This window comes from Myotis nattereri (genome assembly GCF_964212035.1).
Source record: "Myotis nattereri genome assembly, chromosome: 10".
In the NCBI taxonomy this organism is placed as follows: Eukaryota; Metazoa; Chordata; class Mammalia; order Chiroptera; family Vespertilionidae; genus Myotis; species Myotis nattereri.
Window position 1 is genome coordinate 15,727,634 of NC_138085.1, and position 21,122 is coordinate 15,748,755.

Consider the following 21,122-nt stretch of genomic DNA (forward strand, 5'->3'; position numbering starts at 1 on the left):
CAGTTATGGCTGCTCTCAGTCCAGCCCTCAGAGGCTCTGCTTCTCAATGTCCTGGTAATTGCTGCAAGCCCCTCGGAGACAAAGCTGCCCTCGAGTTCTGACCTATGACAGACAGTCCCGCTTCTCCCGTATGAGTCTGGGTCCCTAGAGACTTGCCTGGAACTGGAGCTCAGAGCCTGAGACTCCCTCCTGATTGAAAACGACAACCACGCCCTCAGCTGCCAGCCCGCTCCGCATGCACTTCCGCACCATAGTATTTTACTGCCATACTGCGTCTCCTCTGAGTCTCGGTATGCTTTTCTCTTTCCTTCTCCCTTCTAGTTGTACAATTTCCACTCAGCCAACATTCCTGTGGTTCTGGATGGTGTCTGTTCCGTCTTTTAGTTGTATTTTTGAAGTGGATTTCGAGGCAGCAAACTCCAGTGTTTAACCTATGCTGCCATCTTGGTTTCTCTCCATGACTAACTCTTTAAGGAGACCAGAATGTAGACTATCCCATATTCTGGATTTGTCTAATTGTATCTCATAGTGGTTTTTTCTTTAAGTCTTTATTATAGAAAATTTCAAATATATACAAAGTAAACAGAGTAACATAATAAATCTCCAACAGCCAGCTTCAATAATTCTCAATTTCTGGTGGTTCTTGTTTCATCTATACCTCCACCCATTCCTCATCTCATTTTACAAACTGATCCTCTAGGCCCCATACTTCCTATAACTGGAAGTTAGGTCTACATATTCATATCAAATATTTGGGGGAAGAAACCTGAGTAGATGACATCATGTCTCCATGCCACATTACAGCTGTAGGTATAAAAGAGTCCTCTGTCCCCTATCAGTGATGGTAACCCACCAGGTTGTGGAGGTGGAGAACAACATGCAGCTTCAAAGTAGAGATGCATTTGTTTCTTCACTTTGGGTGACACCTTGGTGCCATGCTAACACCTTTCACGCAATGGCATTACTATCCCATTTACAATCCTTGTCTGAATCAGAGGTTACACTTGTGTAAGAGGTTACACAGAATAGCGATTTTCAAATTCTACCAGTCCTTCTATATTTATTAGCTGGCATTCTACTTTAAATAAGGGTTTTCCTTTATTAACTGGAGATGAACTGCAAGGCTTCCTAAAAAGGCAGGGCAAATGCTTAATTCTGTCCCTTTAATTACTAATTTTTATTTGTTTCTATTCTTTTTTTATAATCAGTTAGAAATATATGTAGTTTACATATAAATAAATATACATATAAATTTATATATAAATTTATGAAATATAAATACATATATAAATATATTTTCATTGACTTCAGAAAGGAAGAGATAGAAACATCAATGATGAGAAACTTTGATTAGCTGCCTCCTGCATGCCCCCTACTGGGGATCAAGCCAGCAACCCAAGCATGTGCAATGACAGCAAATTAGATTTTTTTTTCCTTTCCCGTACTCTCTATTTTTACTATGAACTTGATTTTTATTTATTCAACACTTTGCAACCAAATATAATCATGTGCTAATATATTCTTATACCCTTAAATTTAAGTCATAAATTTTCTTGGCAATAAATAATTAAATTACTCAAGTGTTTAAACATTACCATGAAGTTGACAAAGAACAGTGCAAAAAAATGATGATATAGGAAATAAATGAAATGTTTATTTCCCCACCGTTATCTTCAGTACATGTTAAAACATATATCTAGCTACTGAGATCATTATATATTGTTTTTATTATTTCTGTTAAATTTTAGGATAAAAGCTTTGTTTTTTTAAAAAAATTACTCAATAATCAATCAAATACTAAAATTCAAATCAACTCACCTGTTGAACAGGACTATCAACGGTAAAGGCCTTGTAAAGAGCCAATGCCTGGCTTTTACTTCCTTTGCTCCAGATCACCATATTTCCAGCCACATAGAGTTCCTCGTCATAATCCATTTCTCCAATTTCACTTCTGCCTCTCCTTAACTGCCAGCTTTCCTTAAAAATTTACATATGTAAGACATGTTTAAGCGGTTTTTATTTCTTTTGCAACATTATGGAGCAAGATTAATTAATTAAAATTGATCAGCAATTCAGATACAAGTCTCCTGCTCTGTCTGTGGAGTAAGGCTCAGTCCAAGCCCAACTCTTAGGTTTGGTGCCACTGATTAACAGAGGAGGGGGTGTGGGTGTATGTATCATAGTGTATCTTACAGGATTTCAAACATGGGAATTTACCTCAAGAATTCTCTATATTAAGTATTTTATTATTACGTTACCATTTTATGCTGCCAAAAACATAAATAAACAAAAACTAGACCTTACCTATATATCCAAAAATTAAGCCAACATTCTTGGGAGACTAAAGACATACGAAGCATATGGGGGGTGAAGCAGAGGGGGCAGTGAAGTGCACATGGGACACTGGGGGAGCTTACCCACCATGCAGATTCCCTGCTTCACAACTGCATATACATTCACCTTCCTGCCCTTGTGCCAACCATCAGAATGAACAGGGCAGAGAAAGGTTTGGATTCCTAACTACAGACTTCCGCTCCTGGAAATTTTGGTATCCCAAAAGGGATACAGAAATGGAATTAAGATGAGAAAGACTGACTGTTTAACATGCACTTACTTCTCATCCCCCTATTTAAAAACTAGTACTGTATCTACTTATGTGGCATTTCTTTTCTCCTCTAGAAACATGTAAGTTTTTGGCAGCAGGGACCATTGCTAACTCGACTATCTAACCATCAAATAACATGAAATCTGGTCCCACATACTAAGTGAAGAAAAAGAGATTTAAATGGACCATAATCATAGTGACTCTCATTATAAATCCCTGAGTTATATGTCTAAACAGCCTTGACACTATAATACAATTAAGGTCATTATTTTTAGCTTTCATAAAATTTACCAAATCTTAACCAATACCCTAGAAGTAGCATCATACTCATTTCTCAGTAGCATCTGGGTAGCCTTAAATTACAAGTAGATCGAATCTCTCTACATTTCAAAAGCAAACTGAGAATCTTGATAAAACCTTCTGTTTTTCATGGATTGTAACCTCCTGCAGGGATCCCACCAAGCCAGCAGCACCATCAGACGACCACAACTCAGAGGCTGGCTGCAGCTGCCGAAGCTGAAGGTTCAAAGCATTAGGGTGGTGTCTGCAGTGGTCTCGACCAAAAGGAACAAATTCCTGCAATCCCCAGCTGCAATCATTGTTGCCCTTTCTTCAGAGAAGTTCAACATGGCTTTCAGATATCAATATTATTTCTGTATGAATTCAAACACATTCTGGCCAGCTGCTGGAATCAAAACGAGAAGAAAATTATCAGAAGTTTACAGAAGAGCCATTAATCCTTAGATGAGTGTCATACAATCCTATCACATTGTAGGTGTACAGTAATCATAACATCAAAGAGCATTCCAGATCTGATTCTTTCAGGTAATTAGTTACCATTTCATAGTTACCTTACACTATCAGTACATAATTAACATTACAGCTACATGTTAGTTGCTGACAAAATCAACTGTAGGAAATCACTGGGCTGAGAGATAAGCACTTATGTCTGACAATATTGATCCTACATTTCCTACTACTACTCACTAATTTCTCCACATTTCACATTTAAGGATTTAGACAAGTTTTACTTTATAGTAAATGGCTCTCAACATTTAAGGGCATTTCTGTTCAAATGCTGGAACAACATTTAAAAAGCACACCTGACAGATCACTGGCACATTGAAATGAACAAACAAAAACAACATATTATTTCTAATTCATCAAAAGTTGAACCACTTGGTGCTTTAAGAAACTAGTAAATGTCATCATTAATTGTGAGCCTCAATCCACCTAAACATGTAATTGCAAGCAATGCCAATTTCTGGTGCAAACCCCAAAGACCAAGGCATGAACAAAATCACTGGCAACAGAACAGTCATGCTTGTTTGCAAACTTAACAGTTCTGGCTTTGAAAGAACACAATCTACTACAGTTCCGCTCATTACTACAAAGAAGTGGGCGAGCTGTGGGTGGAAACAGCCCTCATCCCTTACTTCCAGAACATTTCTACGAACAGTGACTGACAGCCAGTCAAATTCGGCCACTGTAGAAGGTGGATGACAGTTCTGTCTCAGACAACTCTTATATGGAAAACGGTTTTGTGGCATAGCAGTTAAGCTGCAATCCTCAAATACAGGAATCAAAACAAACATTCATGTCAGCACTAGACAACCTTTAAAAACAGTGTTTGAAATGGCATTCACATCACAAACAGTTTAATATGACTTCATTTCTCCTCTGAGATCTTTTTGGCACCAGCAGCTTTCTTGGCTGAAATATCTAAGCCTGTGGTTCCCATGCAGCTCCTCTAGGGTTGCAGTTATGTTTTCTGTGAATTAAGTGTTATTCCTGAGAGAACGGTTATGTCACATTCATGACACTTGTTCCTCCTTCTGATAAGTCAGTTTTGAGAACAGTTTAACTTGGGCCATGACTGAGATAGTGCCTGTGGGAGCCTAATCAGAGTACGCCGGATGTTCAAGGCCAATCTGAGCAGGAGAATCCTAATTAGGATGTTCAAGGCCAATCTAAGCAAGGACACAGAGATTGTACTGTACACACTGGGCAGGAGTACCTTACTATCACCCAAATACTGATGTCACTATTCGGCAGGAAGCTTTTGTGTCTAAGTTAGTATAAAGGTGTTACTAACCAGCCGGTGGGTGGCTGCTTGGTATGGCTCCTGTTTGCTACTGTATTAGCAAGGGCTGCTTGGCGCAGCCACTGTGTGAAGCTATTTTGAAGAACTGTTTTGTCTGATGGCTCCTTGTTAGCAATGGCTTCATGGCCTGCAAAAGAGACTCTCCTGCCCTAACCGGTTTTGCTCAGTGGATAGAGAACAGCCTGCGGACTAAAGGGTCCCAGTCCAGGGCATGTACCTTGGTTGCAGGTACATCCCCAGTAGGGAGTGTGCAGGAGGCAGCTGATCTATGTTTCTCTCTCATGATGTTTCTAACTATCCCTCTCCCTTCCTCTATGTAAAAAAAAAAAGAAAATATTTTTTTAAAAAGACTCTCCTATATGCCTCTGTCTCTCATGTCCTCTTTGTCTACTGCAGGCTTTCATGTGGGTACAGCCCCTGGCAGAGGACTGTGCACCCCACAGTGCCTTATAAAACTTACACCAAACTCCCAGAAAATCCAGCCGGCCTTCCTATGTTCTAGTCAACGGGTTAACCAACATATTAACTCTGAGAGGAAGCCACAGAATCGGTAATTAAAGGATCGCCTGCACAGAACAATGGCCACTTTGTGCTGATTAGTATATTTAGATCTTTGCAGCCCCAACTGTGTGTGCGCTTCCCGGGGCCCTATGACAGCACCGCATGGAACTGATGCGCTTCCAGGGAGACCATGGCCTAGCTTCCTGGGAACAGGGACCTGCCAAGAGCACGCGAGGCGGCTGGGGGGGACCCGAAGGCACAGGAGGCACCAGAGCCTGGTCTGGGCGGAAGGGCCGCGTCTGGGGCCTCAGGGTCGGCGAGACCCGCGGTCTGAGTGGGGGCCTCAGCAGCGCTGGCCGCCGGGCGGGCCCGCCCGGAGCTGCGGCCGCAGGGACACCGCGCTCAGCTGGGAAGGAGGCCGGGGCGGCGCGGGGAGGGGCGGCGCGGAGCCCAGGCCACGCCGCCCGGGGCGGTCGGGTGCGGGGTCAGGGACACGCGGCGACCAGCAGCGCCGCCGGCCGGACCTCGCCTGAGTCACTGGGGACGCGCGAGGCGCGGGAGCCCGGCTGCGCCCCCGGGGCCACAGCAGAGTCGGTCACGGGGACTCCGCCGCCGCTGAGCGTTTCCTCCCCCTCCGTCCCCCGCTCCCGAGAACAGGCGAGCAGCAGCCGAGGACCGCGGGCGTCAGCTCCCGCTCTAAAACCAAACGACGGACTCCGCTGAATTTCCCGTCCTGCTTCGCGCGGGGCCCGGGGGCGGGGCCTTGAAGCACCGGGTCTCCTGGGAGGTGCCACAGCCCGCAGTCCGGCTCTGCTCGCCTCCGGGGAGGATGCTGGGTCCGCCCGCCGGTACCGCCTGGTCCCCGGCGCCGCGTGGAGCCCGGAAGCAGGACCCGGTCAGCTGGAGTCTGAGCTGTGACCGGACCGTCCTGGCCTCTCCATCTGCGCAGGGTCCCGTCACTAGGAGCCTGAGCTGCCTCCACCTGCAGCTGCCGCACTTCCAGGCGGGTTCTGCTCGCTCCCCCGTGGGACTGGGGCGGTGAGGGGGCGCTGATTTCCCCTCTGCTGGTGCTCCTTCACCCTGTAGGGCCAGACCCTGTGAAAAGTGCAGGAAAGACATGGAGGTCCTCACAGAAACATGGCGTGCCATTTCTGAGCTTCACAAACACACCGCCAGGTGATGCCTAGACCTGGATGAAGCACCCCAGCTTTACCTGCCCTCCCTCTCCGTGGACTTAGCTGTACAATCGCACACTGATGGAAACTAGAAAACTTTCCTGAGCTCTGCTCTCCCACGGCATAGGTTGTCTAGGTTAAAACTGTCAATGGAGCCCTAGCCGGCTTGGCTCAGTGGATACAGAGTCAGCCTGCGGACTGAGGGGTCCCAGGTTCCATCCAGGCCAAGGGCATATGCCTGGGTTGCAGGCTCCATCCCCAGTAGGGGGTGTGCAGGAGGCAGCTGATCAGTGATTCTCTCTCATCATTGATGTTTCTATCTCTCTCTCCTCCCTTCCTTTCTGAAATCAATAAAGAAATATATATTTTTAAAAAATATCAATGGAGCTCTGACCCCATTGTTCAATTGGTTGAGTGTCCTCTTGTAACCAAAAAAGGTTGGGAGTTTGATTTCCAATCAGGGCACATACCTAGGTTGCAGTTTGATCCCGGGTGAGGGGCATGCAGGAGGCAATCGATTGAAGTTTCTCTCTCACATAGATGTCTCTAAATAAATAAATAAATAAATAAATAAATAAATATATCCTCAGGTGAAAACTATATATATATATAGTTTCCTCTCTCTCTCTCTCTCTCTCTCTCTCTCTCTCTCTCTCTCTCTATATATATATATATATATATATATATATATATATATATTCATTCATTCAATAGACAACTTATGGCCTAAGAAATCAAGTTCAAATTCTTTATCCAGAAATATAAAATTGGCTGAAACCTATGTCTGCACTAAGATCATCTCCTGAGTGTCCCCAAACACACCTTGCACTTTGTGGTCTTGGGATCTGGGTACATCCTCATTTCTTTATTTGGAATGCCAGCCCTCAGGGTTTAGCTCAAATGCCTCTTCTCAGAAGACTTCAATACAAGAAGGAGTTTGCTGAGAGGACTGAATACTTGCCCCCCCCTTACCCCCGCCCCAAAATTCCCATGTGGAAACCATATGCTGTATGTGATGGTGTTTGGAGGTGGTGCTTAGGTCATGAGAGTGGAGCATTCCTGACTGGCATTAGTGCCCCTTCCACAAAGTGAGGACCCAGTGAAGGGAAGGTTGTCAATGAGCGAGAAAGCAGGCCCTCAGCAGACACTGAAACTACCAGCACCATGATCTTGGACTTCCCAGCCTGCAGAACTATGAGAAATAAATTGTTGCTTATAAGCCATGCAGCTTATGGTTTTTTCGTCATAGCAGCCCAAACATACTAAGATAGAGTCACTCTTAGAAATTTGAGTGGCCTGCCGTTCTCTATGGTCATTTCCCTAAAAGCAAAATATCCACGTATTTCCCTGGCCTGAGGATACAGGGGGCAAAGTTTGATCTGTAGGAATAAGGCAGGAAGGAGCAAGTTAAGTCTCATCTCTTCTCTCTCGGGTACAAGGAGATTGTCCTGTGTGACTGAGTGGGCACACCTGCCACACAGGTTCTCACTCATTGCCTGCAAAGGGTACAGGAACTTCCCTGCGGTGCCCCCCAGGGCCCTGGGCTGTGCTGCATGAACCGGGGCCTGCACCTGTGCACAGGGCAGAAGGTGGAAGTCCATGAAGGGCCTGGTCAGGGATGGCTAGTTTGCGTGCTAGAGTGGGAGCTGGAGGATATGCAAACCCGGCGCCCACAGCTGCAGGACTCCTGCCCCCAAGAATCACAGATGCAGCCCCAGCTCTCAGGAGAACACGCCTCCTCCCTGGTGGTTCCATGGACGGTGAAGCTGGGCTTCCAGCCACAGCCTTTGGGGAAAAGCCCAGTAAGGGCTTCCTGTCCTGGGACCCTGCTCCACTTGCTGACCGTCAGGGCCTTGGGTCAGGGGATGGTCAGGCTGTGGGACAGAGACACACCCAGTCAGATCATTCAATGACAATTCAGTGGCCACTTCTCTCAAGTTTCTAAATCCACAGGCTCCTCGTGCCCACACCCTCCTCACACACACACTGTCACTCAACCCCAAATGGTGGCTTATGGTAGGACACCCTGGCATCCACCCCACTGATTCTGATCCCATCCAGCCCCATCCAGGAACACATCTGAAGACAGCACGAGAGCACATGTCCACCGTGGTGGCAACGACACATTGACAGGTTCCTCACACAGACTGCAGTGGCCATTCTGCTGGAGTTGCTGGCCCTTTGCTCTGTGGGCTCTGCAGCAGCAAGTGGCCCACGGGTCAAGAAGCTCCCTGTGGCCTCTCGGAGCTGAGGACGCCTGCAGCCGCAGCCACAGGAGATCCACCCTCAGTCCTACACCTGCAGGAAACCGAATTCTGCCCGCAACTGGGGTGAGATTGAAAGCACCTCCTTTCCTCCTGGACACTCAGGGGAGACCACCGTCTCAGCCAAAACCCTGGTCTTCTGAGCCCCAAATCAGAGGGACCGCTTATGCCAGGGGTGGGCAAACTTTTTGACTCGAGGGCCACAATGGGTTCTTAAACTGGACCGGAGGGCTGGAACAAAAGCATGGATGGAGTGTTTGTGTGAACTAATATAAATTCAAAGTAAACATCATTACATAAAAGGGTAAGGTCTTTTTTTTTTTTTTTTTTTTTTTTTTTAGTTTTATTCATTTCAAAAGGGCCAGATCCGGCCTGTAGGCCGTAGTTTGCCCATGGCTGGCTTACACCATGCCCTGCTCCTGACTGCAGAAGCTGTCAGATAGCCAGGAATGTGTACTAGGTTAGTGATAACAGCAAGGAATATACACCATGTCCTTTATCAAATCAGGTTCTCCGTCCTTAGTTGACTTGTATAGAAGAACCTTCCTATTGGAGAGGGTGCTCGTTCATAACACAATTTCCTGAAAGTGAAAGGTACATGTTGCCTGATGGGAGACAGTTCTCTGGGGCTCCCCCATGGTTCTGCCTGTCTTGCATGGGGCACTGTCTGCCCTTGTTCCTTGGTGTGTAGGGAACAGTTTTGGAAGAGCGTGCCAGCCTCTGGAACAAAGGGCAGGCTTGCTTTCAGCCCTAGGAGATGCAGATGAGGTCTCCCTTTGAGATGTGGCTGGTCAAGGAGAATGGGTCCTGTCCATGGTGCTGATGTACACTTTGGTCAGGACACTGAAAGCAGACAAGCTCTGAAGGGGTTGGTGGGTTTTGCTTAGCTTATCCTGGTAGACATCAAACTCATGACTCAAGAAAAGTGGTGTTCTTTCATCCTTACTGGGAGTAAAATAGTTGTATCTCGGCATGGATTTCCTGGGTTTATCCTAGTTGGGGTTTGTGTAGCTTATTAAATCTGTAGCTTATGTCTTTTGCCAGATTTTGGGATTTTTCAGCCATTATTTTCTCTATTACATTCTGGCTCCAAACTCTCCTGGGCACCTTAGAATAAATAAAATGCAGTCTCACCTTAAACACAAGATAATAGTCAGCAGGAGTTTGTACTCCAAGAGTCCAGGTTGATAATACATATTACTTTAGGGAGAGTTTAAATAAATTCATGTGCATTAGGTGTTGAGGGAGAAGGGAACTTTCGTATGTGGAAAACCACTGGGATGCCCGTGAGATACTGCTATCTGCCTACCAGTAGGGGCTTGGAGGGCAGTGGATTGAATTTGACCTAAGCTGACATGTTTGGGGGTAATTTCTAATTACTTTTAAAGCTTAGTTTTAGAAGTGCTATACTAAAATACATTTGTTGAAAATAAAAATTGATTATTCCTTTGAAAGATGCCAATTTTGACCATACATTTTCGTTGTGTTTCATTGTTTTATGTATATTGTGGGGCTAAGTTCTACAGTGGCATTTTAAAGAAATAAGTTGCAGGAAGAATATAATGTACTAGAGGCCCAGTGCATGAAAATCGTGCATGGGGGGGTGGTCCCTCAGCTCAGCCTGCACCCTCTTGCAGTACAGGAGCCCTTGGGAGAAGTCAGCAGTCGGACATCCTTAGCGCTGCCACGGAGGCAAGAGAGGCTCCCACCACCACCACTGTGCTCACCAGCTGTGAGGATGGTTTCTGGGTGAGCGGTGCTCCCCCTGTGGGAGCACACTGACCACCAGGGGGAAGCTCCTGAATTGAGCATCTGCCCCCAGGTGGTCAGTGTGCATCATAGCGTCCAGTCGTTCCACCATTTGGTCAATTTGCATAGTAGACTTTTATTATGTAGGATGGGCCTTGAGATCGTGAAGAAGATGGAAGCCTGTATCTGAGCTGTTGCCTCGTCTGTCTGAGGGGCAGGTGAGGGACTACGTGTGAAATCCTCTGACAAGGTCACATGTCCTAAAAGGTCATTTGTACCCGAAATTTCACTGACTTTTCTGATAAATCTAGTTCAGTTCAGATGTATCTCACTTAATGTAATTTATTACTAGTGCAAAGATCTGAGTCTGGGTTCATTTTATTAGTTCCTTTTCTGTTTTATAAATAAGTCCTATAAAATTTGTTTTTGTTAATCATTTTTAAAGTGATATATGTACTTGATTTTTTTTGGCATTGCCTAAATGTCCTTGCATTTTTTTAAAAAATTATTAGTGAAGGTATTACAAATGTGTCCTCATCCCCCCCATTAACCCCCAACCTCCCCACCCGACCCCCCCCCCCACTCCCCGCACACTCATGCTCCCATCCCCCTGTTGTCCATGTCCATTGGTTTGGCTTATATGCATGTATACAAGTCCTTTGGTTGATCTCTTCCCATTACCCCCTCCCTCCCCAACTTTCCTTCTGGGGATTGATAGCCTGATCGCTGTTTCTCAGTCTTTGGGTCTGTCCCTTTTCATCAGTCTATGTTGTTCTCTATAATCCACAAATGAGTGAGATCATGTGGTATTTCTCTTTCTCTGACTGGCTTATTTCACTTAGCATAATGCTCTCCAGTTCCATCCATGCTGTTGCAAAAGGCAAGAGTTCCTTCTTTTTTACCGCAGCATAGTATTCCATTGTGTAGATGTACCACAGTTTTCTAATCCACTCACCTGCTGATGGGTACTTAGGTTGTTTCCAAATATTAGCTATGGTGAATTGTGCTGCTATGAACATGGGGTGCATATATCCTTTCTGATTGGCGTTTCTGGTTTCTTGGGATATATTCCTAGTAGTAGTATCACTGGGTCAAATGGGAGTTCTATTTTTAGTTTTTTGAGCAAGCTCCATACTGTTCTCCTATGTACTTGATATTAAACGAAAAGGAATCACAGAATTGCACAAAGAAAGAAGTGAAAGACCCTTCTCCCCCTGCCCCAGACAGCATAGTCCCTGTTAACTGTTTGGGGTGTTGAGGTTTCCTGGTGTTTCAGAGAGCTTCCTACATGCTTCAAATGGGAAAATATCATTTCCGGTTCTGAGCATCATTTGTTCAGTCAGAGCCACATGGCAGCCTAGAAAGCCCAAAACATGGACCTTTCTCCCCAGGTGAGTCATCTGCTGAATGAATGCAGTGGAAGGTGAACTTCTCTTATCTGTCAAGTGATAGGCAATTAATTTCTAAGGCGAGAATGTAAAGTGTATTTCTGAAATGGCATGGTTATGTTTAGAAAATATGGGGTCAGATTCAAATCTTTAGATTATTTAATGTTCTTTGAAGATGTAGATAAAAATTACTCACATTATTGACTCAGCAAAGTCATAATTCCTATGAATCATCTCATTCAATGCATTTCAGGGTTCAAGTCTAAGAAATCCCCTCTGAAGAAAACAGAAAAATGACATTTCGGAGGTGTTCAAAGATGAAAGCTGTGCTTTCTTCACATGAAATCAAGGTTGACACCTAGGTGCCTGGGACATCACGCCCAGGGACTGTTAATACAGGGATGAAAGGACTGGAGTGAGACCCGGTGGTTTCCAACCCCTGAGTCAGCACTGCGTGGCAGCAATGAAGACGAAGGTGTCGGTGCTCTTTCGATAAGATTACTTGTCTGTGGTTTATTTCACTTTATTTTCTCTTCCCTCACATTGTCATTGCTTTAGTATTTACTTCCCTGCCACACTAGTTCCCGGGTGTCCCTGCACCCTAAGAACCTTCATTAACTCCCTCTTATGGCATCAAAAGACCTTAAAGCAGGACAGCGGTTCAGTGAGAGGGCACCAGGTGTGGCAGAGGTGCCTGTATGCTGTGTGCTGTGTGTGCACACGTGTCTGGAGTACGACTCCTGAAAGGCCCTGTGATCCTCTAAGCTTCCTCCTGCTGGCATTTTGGCACAACACTTCATAGTCCTGCTGTGGCGTGTCTGTGTATGTGAAGTGTTTGGAGTAGAGTTTTCTAATGTTTTCTCAGACATAGAGGTGAACTGTTTGGAAGGATAAGTATGTTGAATGAAATTAAGCATCTGTGAGGAACAAGGCACTCTTCCTAGGTATTGAGGGAACTTACATGGTGTTAGGGAAGGAACCTGTGCACACATAATTAAACACCTGTGTTTATGCAGCTCTAACCATGTGCATTATCTCATGGAATCCTTAGAGCACCCTATGGGGTGGGTACTGTTAGAACTGTCTCAATGGCAGAATGTAGCAGTTATGGGCCTCCTGTGCTGTGGAAGCACAGAGGAGGGAGAACTAGACCTTGAAGGATGGTGGGGTTTTATTGGCAGGAAAGAGGTATGTGGTTGTTCCAGGAGAGGGAGGAGAATGAGCAAAGGGAAATTCACAGGGCTCACATGCCAATGTGAGTATGAAGTATTTAATTTTAGCTCTGTTCACAAGGAACTGTGGCCAGTATAAAGATCTTATATGTGCAAATGACATCCATCACACCTCTGGGTGCGTAGGTGTAGTACTTGTTTTACTTAGCCTCTCTAAGGAAAGGGTAAGTGAACGTAAAGTTATTTCCCTTTAAAACAAAGTTAAAGTTTTATATTTCAAATCATTGGCTCAGATGAGTCCAGTCCATCTGCTTTTTGTTTCCTGTAAGAGACCTTTACTGTGCTACAAGTTCATGAAGCATTTACAAGTGAATGGAGCTGAACACTCCCCCCCCCCCGTTTTAATTTTTATTGGTGACTTTAATTTTTTCATTGTTTCAGGTTACTGGCACCTAGCCATGCTTGCTTGATGGTGATTGTTTCATCAGGTCAAATCCTTCATCCCCAGATCTTGGAATATTTTTTGACCTTAGAATGTCTTATATTCCCAATGTATGTCAGTTGAAAGTTAAAGCTTTCTAATGTATCAATTAAAAGAGAAAGTTTCATAAAAAAGCTTGTATTTACCAGTAAAATAATTGATGTTCTTAGTGTAGTAGAACTGTGATCCTTTAGGAATGGGGATGGCAGTGGTTTCACTTTTACATATATATATATATATATATATATATATATATATATATATATATATATATTAGTATATTTTAACTGAATTCAGAGAAGAAGGCTGAGGGTGAGAGAGAGAAACATCAGTGATGAAAGAGAATCATTAATTGGCTGCTTCCTGCACACCCCCCACCGGGAATTGAGTCTGTAACTGGGGTATGTGCCCTTGACCAGAATGGAGCCCAGAACCCTTCAGTCCATAGAGTGATGCTCTACCCACTGAGCCCAACCGGCTAGGTATATTTTAATTTTGCTTAATCCTCACCTGAGGATTATTTTTCATTGATTTTTGGAGAGAGTAGAGGGGAACAAAGGGTTGGGGGGAAGAGAGAGAGACATCAATGAGAGACATCAATATGAGAGACACATTGATTGGTTGCCATCCAGCACACCCCCCCAGTGGGACCAGGGATAAAACTGCAACCCAGGTCCATGTCCTTGACCCAGAATCAAACCCTTGACCCTTCAGTGCCTGGGCCACTGCTCTAACCCCTGGGGCATACCAGCCAGTGTCCACTCTTTTTCATCCTCATGGCCCACTGGGCCCGCCCTGTTCCCCCCTCACCCAGACGCCTCAGTGCCCGGAAGGGGCTAAGTCTGCCCGCCTGTCTCACCTATTGGGAGCTCCAGCGGGAAATAAGGAGGCCCTGACTCTCCCTGACATGGCCCTGGGATGCACAATTGCCCGCACACCTAGATGAGCACAGCACTTCTCCCGGTGCCTCCTGGTGACGCAGAGTGGAGGCTGCATGTGAGGTTCTGTTTCCTGAGAGGCTAGTGCGGGTTTCTGCCACAAGGAACGCTTCTCCCGTCCCTGGGTCTGTGCGAATGAACTGCCAATGGTGCCCCACGCCCTGAGGCCACATGCGATTATCCTGGTGCTGGCGATGCAGATTCGTGGGGAACCTGGTCCTGAACCCCAAGGGAAGGGCCGCTTCCCCAGCTGGAGGGGCAGTGGGGGTTGGCAGTGTCCTAACCCTCTACTCCTAATAGGAAAAAGCGCTGGAGTCGAGCCAGAGCCTTCCTCAAATTGTTCCAACGCCAGAGAGGCCGCTCACGAGGACAAGCCAAGTCACCCGCAGGACACTAGGACTTTCTGAAGACAGGACCAGGCCCGAGACTCGTGGGATCCCAGGGGCTGGGGGGACAGGACCTGACAGGACCCGGGGCCGTGAAAAGGTGCCCTGTGGCTGTGACGGGTGCAGCAGCCATTCCGGGTGGCAGTCACCACTGCAAGTCCTGCTGTCTCACCGAGATGCAGAAAAGAAGTGTGCGCACGCGGACACACTGTCTGGGGGCTGCTGCTTGCGTTCCCGGTCTCACAGGAGGTGAAGTCGGGGAAACGCTCACGTGCAGGTAAATGATCATGAAGCTTACTGCCTTGTTAGCATTGGTTTTCTCCAGAGGGTTCTGTGGCCTCGGGTTTTCCTACTGGCTCCTCACACTTTTGGACATGTATCACGTCCACTTGTGTGATTGGCTAAGTTGATGAATGAGCTATAATCAGCCCAATTGAGTCAGCAAAACCTTCTGAGAAAAAACTGCTTGACAGATCCCCGCTGTGGTTTGGATCCCTGAGTGAGCAGGTCAGGGGCTGCAGTTAGTAACGGCAGCCGTGCGAGGGGGCTTTCTGGGCTCAGCAGCCTTTCGGTAGTTGACCCACTTTGTCCGTCTCCTTGAGTTCTAGCTGCTGGGGGAGGTCGGCTCCATTCCTGCCCCCCGTTCAGAGCTGGGAGGGGAGCTCAGGAATGCTTGACCAGGGTCAGCACTGGCCCAGAGAGTCAGTGTTGGAGCTGGGACCCGAACCCGCGTCTGACAGGTTCCGGGGCCCGAACTCTTAACCTCTGTGAGCACTGCCTGCCCTTCAAGCTGCTTTGGTCCCTGAAGATGCTCAACCAACTTGGGGCCCCAGCACTGAGGAGTGGGTCCCTTCTCCGTGGTGTGAGCTGTGCCAGCAGGTGGCGCTGCAGGGGAAGAAATAGCAGAGGTGCAGCTGTGCACTTGAATCCCCCATCAGGACTGGAGAAATCCCTTCTGTTGATGGATTGATGTGTTGAGGAAGTCACTAGACCAATTGTCTGCTCTCATAAGACTAGAACTTAAAGGCTGTGAGGGCTAAACCAAGAGGAGAGGATGCGCGCGATCTAAACTGGAATAACGCTTGAGTTTGAGGCTGTTTTGGTATCAGATAGAGGTCGGTATTTTCATTATGTGCAAAGTCATCCTGCCATCAGAGGCTGTGAGAGGTACCAGAATTCTTAGTGAGCCTGCCCGTTTGTCTCAGTGGTTAGAGCATCGAAGGACCGAAGGGGCGCAACTTAGATTTCCAGTCAAGCGCACATACCTCGGTTGCAGGGTTGATCCTGGCCATGGTTGGGGTTTGTGAGAGAGGCAACCAGTGGATGTATCTCTCTCCCATCGATGTTTCCCTCTCTTGCTCTCTCCCTCCCTTCACCTACGTCCTCCCATCCACTCTCTCTCTAAAGACGAATGGAAAGAAATCCTCCCGTGAGGACTTTTTAAAAAGAAGTATTATGACTGAGGAGTCCAGGTGGACTGTTTCACTGCATGCAGCAGGCCAGAAGCATGCCACTAAGTGTTTGGAGGGGAGCAGGAGTTAGTTGTGTGTGAGACAGGATATCAGGGAGCCTGTCATTAAAATGGATGAGTAAGCGCAGCTGGTGTGGCTCAGTTGGGTGAGCATCATCCCATGAACCAGGAGATCACCTTCTGATTCCCGGTCAGGGCACACTAGTATGGGCGTGCAGAAGACAGCCGATCCATCTTTCTCATCATTGATGTTTCTATCTCCCTCTCCCTCCCCCTCTCTGAAAATCAATAAAAACACATTGGACAAAAAAGCGGATGAGTAAGGAAAGCTGCCCCCTACATCAATAAACACTCTTGCTTAATAATGTAACCCATGGAAATGGAAAAGCCGTCTAAGACATCGACTCCTTGAGCAGTACAGAATGCTCCTCTCGTGCTACGTGGAGCCCTGGCTCCAGCTGCCACTCCAACACTTGACTGGAGTCCAAGCAGAAAGGGTCCACCGGGCCCTGATGCTGGTTGTGCTGGGGTGAATGCTGCCGTCTCTCCCGAGCTGGACTGGATGCTGAGTTCCCAAGTACATTTGGTACTTGGGAGTCATTTGTCCATTATTGGGTCATTTGTCCATTATTCAATTCATTTACTTGCTGTTTTCTGTGTTTTGATCCTTCCTCCCTTGGTTATCCGGGATGACAATTTAGCGACGGAACAACGCAAGAGTGCCTTTTGGAGCAGAAAGAAGCATGTTGCGGTCAAAGACAAGCCTCCAGTGGCCAGCTCTGCTTGGTCTAACGTCATGAAATGCTGCATTTAATGCACCCACCCTCTCCTCCCTAACTTGCCTCTCCCTTTTTTCCGACCACGAAGATTTATAATCCTTTCCCTTTATCCCTGTCTTGATCATATACCCTTTATTTCTGAAAATTTTTTAAGTTTCTTTTAAAAGAACAAAAAAACTCCAACAACAACAACAACAACAAAAGCTCAAAGAAAACCAGTTCGCTTGGAAGCAGAAAAATCCTGAACCTAATGGAAACCTCAGTCGCCATGACAACAAGGCCACGCCAAAGCAGGAGTCACCATCGCCCTGACTTAGTGGCTTGATGTGTCCCCTACTTGGCCTCTTGCACCGGCTGTAGCTCCTGGGCTGGCACGGCCTGGTCCTCCCTCGGCCTGTCTCCCGTGGGCGCAGTTGGAAACCCGAGGTCTCTCTGGCTTGGCTGTGTCCGCCTCTCTGCTCCTCCAGGTGCCACCACGCAGTGGAGGCCTGATGTCAAGCGGTAAGATTTGGGTGCTTCAGACTTCATGGTGGGTGTGACATTGAGTGGCTGAGGGGCAGGGGGGCAGGTCCTGGGAGAGTGAGGAGGGGCCCGCAATCCCCACAGTGAATGTGGCTCCGGGCCCACAGCCCCGGGGCTGCCTGGAGCCCGATGCTGTGCAAACAGCCTGTCCTCGTGCTCCCGGAGCTGCACAGCACGCCTGTGCCACTGGGATTGGAGAGGCCATCGCCTGTCCCACGATGGGGTAGTTGCAGGTCTTTTCAGGGTGTTGGCCGTCATGTTTTTTTTTTTTAAACTGGGATTCTGTTTAGCTTTGACAAGAGTATACGTTCATGGTAGAAAATTCAGAGATTGCAGAAAGCACAAAATACCAGGTAAACTTATGGTGCAGTCAAAGTCACCATGCGGAGAGGAGGACTTCTTAAACAGAGGGTTGTTCGGGTGGTAACCAACTTGGTTCTCAAATCCTAAGGGTGCCCTCCTGGACCGTGAGGGCCCGGACCACAGGTGTGGAGTGGTCCTAGGCAGACTCGGGTCAGGGTGCTTTGAAATCAGGGATCTGAGGACACAGTGTCTCACAGCAGGTGTGCCCAGGAGTTTTGTGTTGGCCTTTTGCCAACATTTGGTGCAGCCTCGTGAGTTGGTCCCCCAAGTTCTCCCAGCTGCTCAGAGCCCGCCCTGTGAGCGATAGGTAGAGTGGAGGCCTCCACTCAGGCCTGCGGCCAGGGCCTCCCAATCAGACCACACCCCATGAGGCGCAGCCCCACCTCTGTCCCTGGGCTCAGTGGGCCCCGCTGCTTCTACTGCTAGGCCTCGGTGTGGTCGCCCCTCCTTGGCATGGGGTGTTGCAGCCCCATTTCTCACTGTCCTTCTCTGCCCCAGGCCCTGGGGACCCGATACTGAAGGAAGGGGCCCTCCACGGAGGCAGCCTTGACCACTCAGATGCCTCTGCTGACCCAGCACCCAGGCCTGGCGTCCTGACCAAAGGCGCTGCGGGAGCTGGGGTGACGCTAGGCTGTGAACAGGCTGAGCAGGAGCGGGAACTTTGGTCCTGGCCATGTGGCCTGTGAGGGGCGGCCCTGGGAGGGGAGGGCTCTCCGAGAACCCTCCTGCCCTCACTAAGTCCTCTCCATCCTTCCTCTATTCTCTGTAGGACACTCCCAGGTGCCCGATGACCTGCCAAGGTACCTGCTCAGAAACACCTTTATCTCCTGACCACTGGGTGCCAGGCAGGCGCACCTGCCACAAGCAAAGGGAGAATGCCCTCCAGCTCTGTGCCCACAGGAGGACTGTCAGCCCCTGTGGGGGAAGCTGCTGAAGGCGGGGCGGTATGTGAAGCCCAACTTGAGACCTGCTGAGCCCGAGGCCCACCCAGTGTGCCCTGAGGCAGCCCTGCCTCCTCAGAGCCTTTCTCTGGGCAGAGCCAGGCCCCCCCATTCCCCCCTTGTCCCCCCACCTCCCACACAGCTGCCCGCTGGTGCCTGTCCCTAAATAGGGCAGTCAGCCTAGCCTCAGCCCAGCTGCTTGGGACCGCAGGCCACAGGCCGGCAAACAGGAGTCACCTGAAGGCGGGGGTTCTGAGGACTCGAGGGGCAGAAACAGCCAGCCACACCCTCTGCCCCAGCTCCTTCACCACCAGGGTCCCCCGTGCCAACCACTGGACAGGAGGCGCTTCTCACTGGCTCCCCCAAAGGAGGAGAGGCTGGCTCCCCTGCAGCCTCCGCCACGGCCCCGCCATGGCCACGGGAGGTGGCGGCCGCAGCAGCTCCAGCCCCAGCACCACACAGTGACTGCAGCCCCGGCTGTCAGGACGCGGCCTCAGCCCCGGACGTTCAGGGCACGTGGCCACCGTGGCCCCTGTCCTGGCAGTGTCAGCTTCTCAGAGCCCGACAGGTCCAGGGCAGGACCACAGGGAGGGGCTCCCTGCCAAGAGCCCATGCAAGTCACCCGACGTGGCTCCCACGCCAACGGGCCCCTGAGAACGTCAGTCATGGGAACAACTTAGAGAGCAGGCGGGCGTCGCCACAGCTGCGTGGGACCAGCAGGTGGAGCTCAGATGATGAGCATGGCCTTGGGTGACTGGTCTTTTGGACCCGCAGCCCCTGAGCCTTCAAACTCCTGACGCCCCTTCTGACCACCAGGGCCCCCTCTCCCATCGGCCTGAGGGGCCGGGAGCGACTTTGGAATGAAGAAGGGTTCCCGCCCCTGCTCCCATCTTTCGGTGAGTGACAAGGCTCTGCCGGACCCTAGGGTCACACTACCACGATGGCTGCACGCGTCTGACCCTTCAGAAACTGGTCTCTTTGGAACAAATCCACGTTGCCCCGGGGATGCTCACTGTGCAGTCAGAAACACACTCCCTGAGGCAGATGCTGTGCCCCTTACAACATGTGTCAGCAACCTGACCTCCATGAAAGCGTCCATGTGTGTGCTGCTGTGGGTGAGCAGGTACATGAAGGCACGCTCTCAGGGCTGGGCCCTGTGGTCCGGAAACTTGACTCCATCTCCAGAAGCCTTGGGCTCCCAGGAGAAGCCCAGACTGGCCAGACGACCACGAACTCGCGGCCCTGGGTGGACCTTGGAGTCGGGCTCACTGTTACGCAAGAGCGTTGCCGAGCCAGGCCTGGGCCCCACACTCCTGAGCCCGGGGCCCGCGGCCTTCCAGGCAGGTGGCCTCAGGCTGTGCCTCTCTCCAGCTGGCTCCTGGGCCCCGGACCTGCCCCCGGGTTCACTTTTCTACCATCATGGGCTCTGCCCCGCCTGGCGCAGAGAAGCCCTGCCCGCCCCCTCCCAGCAGAGGCCACAGTGTGCAGAGGGGAGCGTGTGCGAGAGGCGGGTGCAGCCTGGTCGCTAACGCGGCTGTAGCCCCCGGTGTCCACCATCGAGGATGACACTTTGAGTCTTTGTTTCTGAGTCACTCCCCGGGATAGAAACCCAATTTACTACATTCCATACCCGTGTAGGCACTCATGAAATATATGTGTTTTGAGGTGTCCCCCAAATGGATGTACCACAGGCTGGCTGTCCACCAAATGTACATGCACTTTAACAGCTGAGAACCCAGTTTTCTCTCCTTTTCAGAGTGAGCGGATTTGACGTAATGGGTGAAGCCAGACTCAGCTTGGAACCAAGAAGATGTATCCTCTGGGCTTTGTGATGGGGACACATCCAGCATGAAGTGTCTGGTCCCGAACGGGCCCCAGTCCAGGCATCCAGGGCCGCTGTGGACAGAGGATGCGCAGAAACACCGAACGCAGCGATTCTCGGTGTTTGCGGTTCCATTGCTTCAGCAGCAGCAGCGCCTGGACCAGAACTGACGCAGCCACGGAGCCACACACATCAAGAATCGTTCCTTCGGTTCGGTGTTTGTGTGCATATCTCTCAATAACTGCCCTTGATTCCTCGACTGCTGGGTGTTGCGTCCCCTCAACTTTAACTTTTCTGTGTCCCCATAAAAAGTCTTGTGGAGACATGGTCTTCGTTCAAATCTTACCGTCTTCACTGATTTCTTCAAATCTGTTCAAACTGAAAAGAAGTGAAAATTAAGTGCGTTATCAGCTGTTAATGTGTCTACATTTTGGGGGGATACTACATGTACATTCAATGGA